At 34.6% G+C, this 16,422-nt stretch overlaps 1 long non-coding RNA gene across 1 annotated transcript in view; it reads left to right on the plus strand.

Annotated features, from left to right (window-relative positions):
- Window positions 1–12,052, plus strand: part of LOC135842264 (uncharacterized) — an 84,053-nt gene extending 72,001 nt beyond the window's left edge. The window contains exons 4-5 of the long non-coding RNA XR_010558100.1: window positions 11,611–11,744; window positions 11,842–12,052. This is a non-coding gene — a long non-coding RNA (uncharacterized LOC135842264). The remainder of the gene's footprint in view (window positions 1–11,610; window positions 11,745–11,841) is intronic.
- Window positions 12,053–16,422: the final 4,370 nt, after the last annotated feature.

Consider the following 16,422-nt stretch of genomic DNA (forward strand, 5'->3'; position numbering starts at 1 on the left):
TGTTAGACGAATTTTTGAAAATGGAAAAATATTCAGTCCAATAGATCATAATTCGACATTCTGAAACAATTAGACCTAAGGCAAATAATTTGCAAATTCGAGGTAACCGGTTGAAAAGTGTTTTTTTTTTTTTTTTTTTTTAAATAAATTGTCACTTTACAAAGTTACTCTAACGCTTTCTAGAGGATTTCTACAGAGCACATGGGATTCAAATAAAATAAAAAATGGTCGTAATTGACGAGAGGGAAGGAGGTAAGTATTTGTAAAATTCAAGAGGTAGATGAAGCTTCGGCAATTTTTTGTAAAATTTTATGATATTGCAATTAATTTAAAATTCAAGATTTTTTTCTTTCGATCTTGGAAAATTCGCAATACAACACCACAAAGATAAAACAATTAATATAATTAATTTTAATGTTTTCTACAATTCGAACATTTTCTGATGTGAATCATTTTTTCCGAGCAGTGATTCGTGATTCGATAGTTGGGATCATTTTTTCGCGGTTTGTCCCAACCCTAATCAAAAGTGAGGAGTAAATTTGTGCGAAAGAACGAAAATTTTCCTTCGCTTTTATCAAAATTAAAAATTCTTAAAATAAGGCAATAAACCAAACCAAAAGGAGAATAGACTGAAAAACTGGTCGAGAGGCCTCCCATTAGAAAATTAGCAAGGGGTCGGAAGGAGGACTCTTGGCGAGTATTTGGTACTACTTTCGACAATTTTTTGCAATAAAAGCTTGGCTTGTTAGAAGTGTTTCTATATATTTTTCCAAAAAACATGCCTTATTAATTTGTCCGCGCATTAAAAACATCTCCAAGTTTTAAAATAATGAAAAAATGAAACCAAACGATCCGCAAAAGGCTATGCGGGTTTTATTAAAGGCGCGCGTGACCTTTAGGCTTTAACGTTACAGTGGTCAATTCTAAAGAAAACCTTATTCTGGTAAAATGTCCATAATTAACTTTTGCAAAAGGGCGGAGCTCTGTTGAGAGTTAACGCAGTCTACGCTGCTACAAATATATTCCTTAGCCCATAATTCGTGTTGTACAGGTAGGTAAAAAATGCTCTGCTACGAGTATTTAAAAAAAAATCCGGTAGGTACGTACGTATACGTAAGCACATTTTTATTTTGAATTTCCTTGTTTTTCATTTCCCAACAAAGTAGGTAGTAGGTACCTACCACTTGTAGAAATTTTTTTTGACCTTTGCATGAATAGATGAATTTTTCTCGTGGATTTTTTTTTTTTTTTTCAAAGTACCGAGGTACCGTTCTTGGAATAATAGTTTCAGCTTTCAAGTTAAAAGGGTATAGCTTAGCCTTAGATTATATCACCAATACACGTGGTACCTACTTACCTAGTACATCTACATAGATGTGTAGTGTAGGATAGATATACCTGTGCTTCTCTGCATGTATAGTGTAGACTGTAGAGTGATGCACATTTGATGGTATTAAGATGGCAATCGTCTACAGCGTACACGTACTTACCATGATACAGGTATCATAAGCATTGTACAAGACGCAAGGTCCACGTGTGGCGGCTTTATCTAGTGGTCGTAAAAAATTAACGACGCGAATGGGAATTTTAAACGTACACATACAACATTTAAAATAATTGGTATAATTTTGGTCTCCCTTTTATAAATGATATCTTAGTACGTACAAACGGGCGAATAACTAAAATTCCAAACATTTTCTACGTCGTAAAGGTAAAATTGCATTTCTCCCTTGTGTTCTTAAAAGATGAAAATCAACACCGTCGTCCTCGCGCGACGCACGTATACGTTAGGTATAGTGTACAGTATAACAAAAGGGTTATATAATGAAAGTAGGCTGCCCACTACAACGCGGACGCGGAGACGCAGACCGGAGTTGAATTACAGTCGCGGACAAAGAGAGGGTGATACAGGAATGAGAGACCAAGCAGTAATAAGAAAAGCACGGCGAAATGGCGTCCATTTTCATTGTTGTTGTTGTTTTATCAAGAATTAAACGCCGTCCCCTGGAAATATCCTCGAACATTTTACCATTTCAGTTTGTATAGGTATTTTAGCTTCAGCTCTTTACTCTGTACGTACTCTTTCTCTCTCTTACTCTTGCCATATCCTTCTCGTTGTAGTTCGTTTTCCTGCTCTGTTTTACCTTCGCCTACCAGGTCGTATCACACACACAAAGCCAAGTGGCAAGTGCTGGCTACGATTTTTATACTCTATCTTACTCTTTCTCTCTCATTATCTCGGCTGAGACTATACGTGTAGTAGGATACGAATACCGACGAGATTCTAATTTTAGTGTACCTGCAGCTTTGGGTTTCGATGGCGAATTGCGAAATCCTTTCGTTTTAATTTAAAAGCAAAAACAATTCGAACGATGAAATGATATTTCTAGTCGAGATTTAAAAGGCCTGATTCCAATGAGAAGCGCCTAGGTATCTAGGCCTACATTTCTATACTACCAACGTACTTTAGTCCACATAATGCCTGCTTACTCGTCCAGTTAGTTGAAGTCTTTTTTGCGTCTTAGTTTTAAAAAATTTGTAACTTTTTTGTAGGAACAAACAAATCTCTATGCCATAAAATTGGGTGCTTATACGTATATTTCAACAAAAATCTCCATATCATGTTTTTTCTGTCTCAATTAATCATAAATTTTTACTTTTTCACAATTACGAAGACTTTTCATTATTACATTAAAAAATGTCATATTAAGTACCTACTTACATGGTATTATCTTAATTTGACATGAAGGTGTAATGACCCCAAATGAAGACCCTAACACGTACATTCATCTAATGATCGCATTCCTTTTGAAGACTTCTTTTAAAGGACCTCATTTTCTATTCAGGGTATGGACATATATGTATATACAATAGTTTTTGAGTAACAGGGTTCATTTTTTCAACACATACAAAAAAGGCTCTCATAATATTTTGTGCAGGGATGAAATAGAAAAATTTTCACCCAATGTTTAGGAACTCAAATCCACAGATGTGTTATTTTTTGCTCATTGTTTAGGCTAGAGCTTCCCTTGAAAACTTGTAAAAAAAATACCTCTTAAGTAGAGCAAATGCCACGTTTTAAGAAAAATGTTCACAATATTTTGTTCACTTCATTCATTTTGCTGAAAGTATAAAAGTATACCTACTTGTTGGAATTTTTTTTTGTAGCCTCCAAATTAGAATACCTATAGATTTTTAAAAAAATCAAAAATCTTAAAAATTCCAATCAAGCAGATACTGGATGACTAAAAATTCCATTTTTCAAAATTTCACCCTCACTTTGCCCGGGCATTCAACGTTATTTTTTCATTAAGTTTTTGTAAAAGTGGGATAAAATACATATGAAGTGCAAGTATTACCTACATATTTTATTACTAAGGGTAGAGGCACCAAATATGGACCACTTTTTTTTGGAGGATTGCCACTTGAAAACTATAGGAGGTAGAAACCTCCACAAAGGCTTAAAATGAAGTTCCATCCTTCCACTAACACTGTACAAAACTTCAGGGGTGAAGGTCAACTTTAAGTATGTTTTTTTTATTGTTGAGTGATGAGTGTCAAAATGACAGTTCGAAATTTTGGACGCCTAATATGGACCACCTATAAAATTTCAAAATAAACATACTTTCACATTTTTCAAAAGGTCATATTTATTTGTAGAAATGAACAAAAAAACTTATTCTAAGCAGTTCAGGTTAATTTTGAATATTTTTTTCAAATTGTTGAATGACGAGTGTCAAAATGACAGTTCAAAATTTTGGACGCCTAATATGGACCACCTACAGAATAATTTCAAAATAAACATATTTTTACGTTTCAAAACATCATATTTATTAGTAGAAATGAACAAAAAAAAGTATTTCAAGCATTCCCCTTTTCAGCGGCTGTAAAAAATGAGTAAGAAATTCAATATCACAGGTGGTCCATATTAGCGCACCCCATAAAAAAAAACTTTGCACCAAAAATTTCTGTACATACCCTCATTTTTAGCAAAAACTGATCACTCCAGCAGAAACTACATCCTTTTTTGATATTATAAACATCAATGACATTTAGAAAATTACACCACATATATACCTATTTTAATAAAAGTTGAAAAACACACTAAAAATTTTTTTCAGTGTCTCAAAACAGTTTTTTGTAAATTTCTCAGCGAGTTTTGACTTTACAGTTGTAATTTTTGTCTCACGCGTTTTTTTGATGAAAAATATATCAGAATACATTTTTTCCTGACAGATTGCGCTAATTACCAACGAGAACGGGCGCTGGTCCATATTGCGGACTGGTCCATAATTGGTGCCCTTACCCTTATAAAATTTTCGGAGTTCAATTTTTTCTGAAAAAATACATTTTTGGAAAATAGTGGGTACATTTCTGATTCAAATAATATGTACTTTCATTTCTCAAGATTATTTGGGGATGAGGAAGGCAGGCAGGAGAAAATATTAAAATATTTCAAAGAAAAATCATGATTTATTCGGCATTTTTACTAACAGATTTTCCTCCCTTAAAACGTGATCGTAGCACTTCATAATGTATTTTCTTAGAAGCACTCGATTTCATTTTTAAGATTTTCATTTTCCTAGCTGTTTTGCGGGATTCTATTCCGTGATTTTAATCTTCTGTCAGATTCCGAAATTTCTTCAAAATATCTGAAAATGTAATTGAGCAGAAATTTGAGCCTAATTCTTGACTCCTTATGGAATATTTTAATGAAATTAATCGCAGTTCTGAAAAATTTAACCCGCAGACATCGAAATTTGAAAAAAAGAACATCTGAACCAGATTTTAAAACACATATAGAAATAATGACCAGATGGGAATCTTTTTCAGAGTTGATTGTGGATTTTTCCTACCCATAGGTAGATATGAAGAGTGATATTCCAAAACTCACTTTGTCCATTTTCATAACTTTTCAGGAAAGAGGAAAAACAGTTTTCCTTTAAACGGGTAAATTGGCTTTTTAGGCGAGTTTAGCACTTTATTTGGGTGGATTTATGATGTAGGAGTGTAGGTATACACTTCATCCACTAAATACTGCTGAAAAAAATTTCAATAAAAATGGACAAAGCGCGTTTTGGAACATCATTTTTTTTTTAATTTTTAGTGAATTGGCTATTTAGGTGAGTTTAACACCTCATTTTGATAGGTTGATGATGTAGGAATGTGAGTTAATACTTCATCTACCAGGTACTGCTGAAAACCCAACTTTGATAAAAATGGACAAAGCGAGTTTTGGAATATCACTCTTCATATTATTTCGCGTACCTATATACGCGATTTTCTTGCTGGAATACTCGTAATTTCTCATTTTTATTTTTCATTTAACAATGTACCTACGAGAGATCAAATTTGTATTCTTCATACGATTTCAATGACTCGAAAAATTTATAAGCTGCAATAGATGGAATCACAGCCATCGAGACCCAAAATTGGCCCATAAGAAATGACATTTTATTTCCTTTAAATAGGATTGGGCGGGGTAAAGAGGGGGGGGTAATGGATAAATTATTACCGACATATTTGATCAATTTTTTATTGAGAAAAGAGAACGTAAAAATGGAAAATTTTCAATGAATTTTGTAAAATCAGTAAAATGTATTATTTTATTCCAAACTTTTTTTCAGGTTCTCCACGAAATCAGTGTTCGTAATAAATTACCCCCTCTACCAGCTTTACCCCTTTCTCTTCGGTATTGAGTAGAATAATATACATATAGTAGATTCGCGTGAAAAACAATGAAACCAACATTTTTAAATTGTATATACCTACTGGGCGAATCCTATAATGTTTACGATTTTTGGAATTTGTCCGGAAAATGAAAATGGAACAAAAAAAACGTGGTTTCCAATTTTTAAAGTTGATCATCCGTTTACTTGCGGGCTCAAATTTCAAAAAAATAAGTGACTCGTGAACTACCAAATTAACTGTAGCTGCTGTAATTGCATTAATTTTCCCCACATCTGAAAGTCAACTTGGAAGTTTTTCTTGAACCAAAGCAGAGATACCTATTCGACGCTGGCTGTTTTCAAACCTTGCCGAGTAATTTCGCCGAAATTTCTCTCGAAAAAGGCTGACAGCTCCGCAATGCATTTTGAAAAATCCGCGACTCGTACTCGGTTGTAAACAATGTCTTCTCGGGGCAACATTATACAAGATTCTAACGTGTTATTGTGTAATTTTAAAGTCGTTTTTTCTTTTCTTTTCCCGGTGAGAGAGATAGAGAAATAGTGTTTGCGAAACAACATGAAAACCATATAAACGAGAACCACTTTCGCATTCGGTGTACTGGTTCTCCGGTTATCATTCGGTTACACGTACGGAAAAGCACGGCAACAATCCGGAGTATCGTATACAAGAATTAACACAATGCTTAATGTAGCCTCATGAGGACAGAAGAAAGGAACTTTGCGTAAATAAATCATCTTTTAAAAGTTAGAGTTAAGATTGTTTTTGAAAAGCTACTACGTACTACGTATTACTGTTCTGCGTTACTGTAGTTCTGGGAAGGGGAGGGGGGCTATCGGGGCAAAGGCGAAGTTATAGCTTCGGAGAGCGTCGCTGCTGCACACGAAGCGTAGAGCTTTAGCTTTCGCCGCTTGCAAAAGCACAACACGCGCATCCGCCCTTTATTACCCCGTAATTAGGGAAAAATTTGCGAGCAAAGGGTCGACCTGGCCCTGGCCGGACCGGTATATTTTCCAATGTTAGATGGTATATACGAATACGAGCTACCTACGTTTGTACGTCTACGTATAGTAGGTCCGGCTATGTGCTAACACCTGGCAACGAGTTATGAAAATTAATACAAGCGGACATCACCGCGTGGCCGGTCGGTGTGGCCTTTTTGCTAATCGCGTACAAATGGTCGACGGCGTTTAATTTACAAAAACCAACCTTAGACCTTGATGGTATATTTTAAATTAAAACGAACCGTTAAAGGTACCTCTGTAATGAAATTGTAGTTGTGACATTATTGCGGCTTGTTTAGAGTAAAAATTAAAATATACCAGTTCGACTGGTCCCCGTGAACTAGTCCAGTATGAGCGTCGAATTACCTACGAGTTAAACCAAAACACGAAGAAGGCGCGTGCCTTTCTACCTATATATGTATCCATCTCTTTTATCATATAGGTATACCATATAGGTACTCGTGTTTATATAAATTATCATCCTGTTGATAAAAAGCAGCTCGTTTTTCATTTGTACGATGATTTTTCGCGACTTGGTAGTTGGTTCGCGCGCGCGTGTGTGTGGTCATCTTGTCTTGCCTAGCTACCAAATTTTCTTATATTCGAGTAAGTACCTGTCTGAGACCTGAGAGTTGGTTTCCATTTCGCTTTCAGCGTGATATATTCTGTCCTCTCTGTCGGCCTACTCATTTTGTGGTCTCTGTAGTGAAATTCCAGCACCGTATCGACAAAAAGTTTTAATTACTTGAATAAAACTCGTATTCCCAATGCATTTCTTCGCTCCTATATCGCCGCCTGCGCCTCCTCACACTTAAAGCGTAAAAGAAAACTTATTTTCCCTCGGGTCTGGCATCGTTTTGCCACACTGTGCTGTACAGTGAACGTGAAAGTTGAAGAAATTTACACATCAGGATTGCATACAAATTAACAAACTGGCAATTGATGGTGCCTTTGGTGTAGTGGGTTCCGCGTAATGGCGTCGAGCAGTTCGCACAGTTCGCCAAGATACTTATTGTGTGTAATGTGATGTACGACACCATCTTACTTGGTTATAATGGCGACTCATTTTGGTAGTGTGGTGATTCTTTTATTTCTTTCTTGGATTATTGTAATTGTAAATCGGCATTTAGGTATAAGTACGAGTAGATCTTGTTTATTCACTAATCTATGGAAGTGAATCATAGAGAAATTCTAAAACATCGCGATGATTTTTTTTCACTTTTTTTGTGCAAACTTTTTTTCCCCGATACTGTCCTACCAATTTTGAGAGAAATTTTGAGATAAGAAAGGGAACTTAAGACTTCTACGGTGAAAATTGGAAAAACATGGACGGTTGATATGAGTTTTACAATGGTGTGTTAATAATATTCAAGTAGGTAAGCTATGTTTTAAAAAACAATTGTTTTTGTCTTTTTTTTGTACACATAATAAATACATTATTTTTTTTAAGAAGAAGAAGAAAATATGATCAATGTTAAAATGTCATTAAAGTACGACAACAAATTATACAAGTACAACGGCTTCTAAAAAAATACAAAATACAAAATACTTAGTTTACCTATGTTTCTACACATAATTTGAGCCATAAGAAGGCTCAGAGTCAAGAGTAAAATTCAACAATGAAAACGGATTCAAGCGACCTCAAAAGTCCATATTCCAACCCTCATGATTTATTTCAATTTATTAGGAATATCTAATATCAAAAATGTTGTTTGCAGGGTGTCTTCGAGAGACTAAAAAATTTTAGAGTTGACAAAATTTCGCCCTCCCATCTTCCCTCACCACCTGTTCGAAAATTGTATTTCTATCCCAAAAAATCCTATTCATAACCATGTTCCCCAAAAAATTATTTCCACTGTAATCCGGCGAAAAAGTCCGAAAGAAAATTTCGAACTGGAATTACTCCGATCCTAAAACAGTTGCAAGCAAGATTTTTTGTTCAAAATGTTGATCTCAATTCTCAAGTCATAATATTTTTGATATTTTTTTCAAATTGTTTGAAGATGATGACGGCGATTGGGTCATGGTCAAATTATATTTTAAATTGTTTTTTCATTCGTTTTCTAGCATTGTAAAATATATGAAACATCTAGCAGATGTTTTGAGACTTTTTTGTTGGTTCTGTACCTCTCCCCGTCTTTCAATTTCCGCATCAATTTTCTATTCAACAGTGAAGAATTTTATCATTTCGGATGCAGATTACTTTACTTTTTTCGGAGACATTTCCAAAATTTTTCATTTATTTTCTCAACTTTTGACTTTCCGCTCTCTCTCAGAGCCGAGTGTTTCAAATGGCTATGTAATTTCGAAGGAAAACTCGAAATTTGATAGGCCCTCGATAGAACACTGATATTTGATGTAGTCGGTAGATCTTATTTTTAAGCTCTTCAAATCAATTGATGAGGGGTTGAGTCCTTTTACAGCTTCCGGAAGACTTTTGGATTTTTCTCTGCTGTAAAAATGCTCAATTTAATTTCAGTCCTTTTTTAAAACTTTTCCAAAAACTGGAAAATTTTAAAATCTGTTAAAGGGTTTAAAAGAGGTAGAACTAAACTACCACAAATCGATTCGCGAGATGAAGCATTTCCAAAAAGTCGCTGGGCTTCAAAACGACTTGAAACCACCTATAGAGCTAACTCAGCATGTTGAAATCAAGGTGCAAAATGAATTTCGGCTTCCCAACTTTATTTAGAGAAATTTTGTTGAAATTATAAGTTTCAAAGATATGCTGAAGGCTCCAGAACTGCTCAAAACAGTTCGAAACTATCGCTAATCGATTTGGCGGGGCAAAAATATAGGTTATAATTATTCTAACGAATTTCAACTTTCTATGCCAATTTTGAAGCATTTTGATCTTTTCGCTAAAAATTTGGCTGGTGATATATTTTTGCATGCTTCTTGATCGAGCTTTGCCCAGTTCAAAATTGTCTGTGGCAGTTGTGATATCTTTCTTTTGTAAGAAGAAATCTGGAATACTCTCTTTCAATTTTTTGCAAAGAAAATCTCAAAATGATTGAATTTTGATTGGTCTTACTTATTGAGAAACACAACCTCGACTTCATCATCAAATCGTACAAAAATTTCATGCTGGTTACATAGGTAGGTATGGTATGTAGTATGTGGACTGGTTTGCTTCCAGATCCCCATCAATGATGAATCAGAAGAAAATAAAAAAATATACCTCTTCACAACCCCATCGTATCTATATCTATTCATCGATGAGCGAAATACACGGCCGCGAGCACTACCTAATTTTTCCTCCATCCTCCCTCGATGATAAAGTTGAAAAAAGAAAAACTTGCGGGCCGCTTGTATAAAAGTGAAACTTGACGCTGTAGTACTTGAAATCACACCAATTCAATCAACCAATTACCACGTAAATCTGCACACTCGTTGTGGAAATTCTCTCATCCCACATAAAAGCTAAAATACTCGAAAAGGACACGTCAACCATCTCGCCCGCGTTTCATTCGCTTTAAAATACACTAAAAACAGATCTTATCTATTAAGTACACATTTTGAAATCTCGCCCAAGTACAATTTCCAATTAAATTTCAACCCTTGTCCGTTGGTTCGTCGATGGTAACTTCTCGAGTGGCTATACAACCATAACAGTGTTCACTCTGCTCTCTCGGTTTCTCTCGTTGCTCTTTATCGATTCACTAGGTTTTTTTTCATCTCCACCCGTCCTATGCTGTGGGCCTATCTCTCTTCCCTAAGTATGACCAAATTGGTTAAGCCTAAAGCCAGCCATGTCAGTTAAAGGTGTACTTTGCTAGGATTCGTACCCCGGAAGTGACCTTTTTTCCCATTCAAATGGAAGGGTTTGATGTCCACCATTTTTAAAACGGTCAACTGTTTATTGTCCAGACTACTTCCCGGTTTGTCGAAAGATATTTCTTCAAAACTCAGGTAGAAAAAACCACGTAGTTCCGGTTTCAGAATAATGTAACGTTAAAAATTTACCAGTATACCTGGTAGACCTATGGTCGATGCTGGACACGTTTTTTTTTTTTTTTCCAAAATGACTGACGATTCGTTACCATTTTAATTAATTCACGATACAGTTTCAGCTACGTTCGAATGATGATATGTACACTGTACGCAGTTGACATTCAGAGGACGAAAGTTTAGTGGTAAAAATAGCGAAAAAATTGTATATGGAAGCTCGTGTAAACAAAATTGATAACAATGTGGTACGCCGGATAAAGCTTCAGCGCTATTTGTTGCTTTTAGAGTAGATACTTCGGGACAGTGGATATTTCAATCCGACACTGGGTAAACTGAAAAGGGATGTTTTGGTAGTTTTAAGAAGAGGTGTAGAAGAATAGTGAGCTACCAATGTAAATAATATTATGTAAACAATGTCGGACAGCATTAGACCTACGGCTTAGTTTATAAGAGGAAATGTTTACATACCTCCGCAGCCTATATAGTTACAGAAATAGGACCATTTTCAGTATGTAAATAAAGGGAGACAAATTCCAACGATATCGTTTGTTATGCCAAGTCTTTCTTAGTATTTAACGAGCAAGCTTTAATCTTATTTCATTCCCCATTGCTACCACCAGCGTAGCCCCCCATACCCCCGCCTTCCCTCTTACCAACAACGTTGCCTTTGCCTGCCTTTCTTGTATCATATACTCTTACTTATACCTACCTACTTTTTCCTCGTTGATTTTTTTCTTTCCCCGAACTTCGTGTTATTATTATTTTTATCGTCGGTGAGGACTCACTCTGCCCTCACTGTCGTGCCCCAAGTTTAAATACGACTTTATTAATGATAAGTAAATTATTTTTATGCAAAGTAAATAATTTTAGTACCTGGTTTATGTGTATAATGATATAATTGGCGTTAACGTATAACTTCGTCTGGTCTACAGTTTTTTTCAAGATTATTTTTTTGATTTTGTTACAGGGTATACCATAGTTATTGTGCAGATGGAGACGATGTTTAGAATGGTACACTGACATTTGAAGATAGGTGAAAAAAGAATCTATAGAGGATGTTCTTATGTGCGAATTTTGGCTCAAAATAAATGTGGTTGATAGGTGAGATTTTTCCCTTATAGGAAAACTGCGCCTAAATGTTTTACTATTGTTGTCGTTAATGTTTATTTTATTGCTGCGAATTTTGCGTTTGTTACAGATAAGAAGATTTGGAGAAAAGTTGGAGGAGAAAAAAAGTTAAACTAAGTGTTGGAAACTCGATTATGACGTGGAAAAATACTTACTTTTATTTTTTTTAATGAGCAGCTTCGTGTTTTAACCTTTTTAAGTTCATTTTTATTTGCTTTAGCAGAATTATCATGTAACTTAATCTTGGTCTTACGAGTTGTGAACGAATAAATTCCGTTTTAAATGAATGTTTTTTTAATGGGGTTTCTGGTTTGGAATTTTTTACTTTTTAGTCTGCGGTACCTACACTATTGAGTGTTTTAGATGATTCTCGGACAGACAGATGAGGTATATAGGTACGTGTAAGTATGTTAATTATTGAGGACTTAAACTTACAAAAATGATAGTTTTGAGAAATAAATGCGTCTAGTTAATGATATAACTAGATACATATAAGAATTATAAAATAATTAAATCCTGCATTCATCGATGATGAATTAGAAGAGAAATCAAACCTTTTCTCCCACCTAATCGTCAATGATAATTTACCCCTATTTTTTCTTTTGGTTATGAAGATATTGAAATTTTTATGGTCCATTTTATGAACTTTTTCAAGCCTAAAGTTCCTCAGAAAACAAAATACATATAAAATAGCTCACCAAAGTAGGCCAACAGTTCAAATTTCAGGTTTTGAGTTTCATTTTTGAATATTTGGAAAATTTTTGAAAAAACAAATCTGCCTCGTTTTCTATCTATAAAGAAAAAAACAAAATAGGATAAAATTGTGGCATGAAATTGAAATATGGTTTATACTTACTCTATTTTCGACCTCTCGAATCCATCAGTGGTTGTTTTTGAGTCATCCGTAGAGTCTTCAGTATTTTTGACCCCTTCCCAATAAATTCGTTTTCTTTTTGAGCTAGGTATATTTTGGAACTTCCAGTAGATTTTAATTTTTAAGCCCTTTGAAAAAATATAAAAATTGAGTCACCCAGCAAAAACAATTCTTGAAGCCTTATTTCTGAAATGATTTAAATAACCACCACAAATGCTGCATATTATTCGAGAGCATTTTTAATGGCATTTTTTTCAATACTTACTGGAAATCGAACAATCTGTTATGGGCTATAGAATGGCTTAGGACAACCCGCTAATTATCTGGGAAGCTCTAAAATGAGACGAAACCCTTTAAGCTTTTTACAAGAAACGGTATACTCTAAAACAAGAAATTTTTCGTTTGTTCCAAAAATAATCACTAAAGGAAATTTTAAGCCTTGGAGTGAAAAAAACTTTTTTTGAAAATTGGAGCCATAATCGATCAAAACTGCCATAAAAATGGCACAATTAGGTATTATCCAAGGTTTTAAGGATTTTTGACTTTTTAAAGACAATTTTGCAAACCTAGTAAATCCAAAAATTTGTTAGAGGCTCTAGAACGCCTTGAAATCGTTATCAATCGATTCTGGATATGTAAAATGGGGTACACACTGAATTTTGGCTTACCTATTATTTCAATTCGAATTCGATCAAATTTTCTGTTTCTTATTTAATAAGTAGTAGGTAGGTACCTTTTGAAATTGGATTTTCCAAATGATTTGAAACATGAAAGATTTTTAGAGAATTACAATCATGCCAACACGCACGTAAAAATGGCGTTGAACCAAAACAAGAAAAAGTGTTTTTTTTAGTGTGCGTAGCACACTATTGGTTTCGTTCTGAAAGTGGAAAAATTCTTTGGAACGAATGTTCTCTTAGATGGATGGGCCGATTTTTTTGAAATTTTCGTACGTAGATGTGGTCCATCATGAGGCATTCAACGCCGTAATTATAATTGCAATTACTCAATTAGCTTCTTGAGTAATTGCAATTAATTACGAAAATTTGTACCAAAAAAGAATAAAAAGGGGAAAAGGGCCATATCAAAAGCGCGAAGCCGACAAAAGCAAAACCGACGTCAGATAAATTTTGAAATTATTTTTATCAAAGGGAAGCCGACCCCCTGTGGTGTTATATTTATCAAAAGCAAAGCCGACGTCAGATAAATTTTGAAATTTATGTAACACCACAGGGGTTCTAAAATCTTTTCTATTATTCAATTTTCAAATTTTTATCAAAGAGAAGCCGACCCCTGTGGTGTTATATTTATCAAAAGCGAAGCCGACATCCCTTTTAAAATGTAACACCGCAGGTGTCCTAAAATATTCTTATCTACAGTGTTATCTTTCCCATGGTTCAATTTTGAGAAAGGTTTTTAGAACACCTGCACCTGCAGGTGTTTCATTTACACACATTCAGTACTTAGACGATGAAAGCAGGTGGCTACCCTTCGAAAAGTTTTTAGAACACCTGCACCTGCAGGTGTTTCATTTACACACATTCAGTACCTAGACAATGAAAGCAGGTGGCTACCCTTGGTAGTCAAATTCCACCCGTCATTTGCGCTTTGGCTGTGCTCCAGAGAAGTTCTATCCGTGTCGCGTTATACTTTCAAGCTTTCGGTAATGTGCTGTGCATTCGATGTTGCATAGTGCTTTCGAGCTTTCGTATTCGCGTAGTGCTTTTTTAATCGCATTGTGTTTTCGAGCTTTTGAACTTTCAGTATCGCATTGTGCTTTTTTTTCAAAATCGCGTTTTTTTCATGTTTTTTTTCAAAATCTCGGTGTGCTTTTTTTCAAAATCGCATTGTGCTTTTGTTTTTGAAATTGCGTGGTGCTTTTTTTTATTGAAATCGCGTTGTGCTTTTTTTTCAAAATAGTGTTGTGCTTTTTTTTCAAAATCGCGTTTTTTTTCATGTTTTTTTTTCATAATCGTGTTGTGCTTTTTTTTCAAAATTGCAGTGAGTTTTTTGTTTTAAAAATCGCGTTGTGCTTTTTTTATTGAAATCGCGTTGTGCTTTTTTTCCGAAATCACGTTGAGCTTTTTTTTGAAATCACATTGTGCTTTTTTTTCAAAATCACATAGTGCTTTTTTTTAAAATCCCATTGTGCTTTTTTTTTTGAAATCGCGTTGTGCTTTTTTTCAAATTCGCGTAGTGCTTTTTTTCAAAATCGTGTAGTGCATTTTCAAAATCGTGTGGGTTTTTTTCAAAATTGTGTTGTGCCTTTTTTCGAAATCACGTTGTGCTTGTTTTTCATAATTGCGTTGTGCTTTTTTTCGAAATCGCGTTTTCATTTTTAAAATTACATTGTGCTTTTTTTCAAAATCGTGTAGTGCTTTTTTCAAAATCGTGTAGTGCTTCTTTTCAAAATTGCGTTGTGCTTTTTTTTCAAATTCGCGTTGTGCTTGTTGTGCTTTTTTTTGAAATCGCGTTTTCATTTTTGAAATTCCGTTGTGCTTTTTTTCAAAATTGTGTAGTGCTTTTTTTCAAATTCGCGCAGTGCTTTTTTTTTTGCAAATTTGCGTTGTGCTTTTTTTTGAAATCACGTTGTGCTTTTTTTTTAGAAATCGCTTTGAGCTTTTTTTTTGAAATTCCGTTGTGCTTTTTTGCAAAGGTGTGTAGTGCTTTTTTTTTTTCAAATTCGCGCAGTGCTTCTTTTTGCAAATTTGCGTTGTCCTTTTTTCCTATATCGCATTGTGCTTTTTTTGAAATCGCGTTGTGCTTTTTTCAAAATCGTGTGGTGCTTTTTTCAAATTCGCGCAGTGCTTTTTTTGCAAATTTGCGTTGTGCTTCTTTTCAAAATCACGTTCTGCTTTTTTTAAAAATCGCGTTGTGCTTTTTTTCCAAAATTTGCATTGTGCTTTTTTTTGAAAATTTGCGTTGTGCTTTTTTTTGAACATTCGCGTTGTGCTTTTTTTTGAAGCTCCCATTGTGCTTTTTTCCAAAATCGCGTTGTGCTTTCTTTCAAAATCGCGTTGTGCTTTTTTTTTCCAAAATTCGTTCTGCTTTTATTTTGAAATCGCGTGCTTTTTTTTCAAAAATTCGTGTTGTGCTTTTTTCAAAAATTCGCGTTGTGCTTTTTTTAAAAATCGGGTTGTGCTTTTTTCCAAAGTCGCGTTGTGCTTTTTTTACAAAGTCGCGTTATCGCGTTGTGCTCTTCTTTCCGAAATTGCGTTGTGCTTTTTTTCCAAAATCACGTTCTGCTTTTTATTTTGAAATTGTGTTGTGCTTTTCTTTCTGAAATCGCGTTGTGCTTTTTTTTCAAAATCACGTTGTGCTTTTTTCTGAAATCGCGTTGTGCTTTTTGGTCGAAGTTCGCGTTGTGCTTTTTTTGAAATCGCGTTGTTTTTTTCCAAAATTTGCGTTGTGCTTTTTTTTCAAAGTTTGCATTGTGCTTTTTTTTTTAAAAAATTGGGTCGTGCATTTTTTTTAAAAAATCGCGTTGTGCTTTTTGGTCGAAGTTTGCGTTGTGCTTTTTTTGAAATCGCGTTGTTTTTTTCCAAAGTTCGCGTTGTGCTTTTTTTTTCAAAGTTTGCGTTGTGCTTTTTTTCGGAAATCGCGTCATGCTTTCTTTTAAAAAATTGCGTCGTACTTTTTTTTTAAAAAATCGCGTTGTGCTTTTTGTTTGAAGTTCGCGTTATGCTTTTTTTGAAATCGCGTTATTTTTTTCCAAAGTTTGCGTTTTGCTTTTTTTCAAAATCATGTTGGTCTTTTTTTCCGAAATCGCGTTGTGCT

This window comes from Planococcus citri, chromosome 1, assembly GCF_950023065.1.
Source record: "Planococcus citri chromosome 1, ihPlaCitr1.1, whole genome shotgun sequence".
Lineage (NCBI taxonomy): Eukaryota > Metazoa > Arthropoda > Insecta > Hemiptera > Pseudococcidae > Planococcus > Planococcus citri.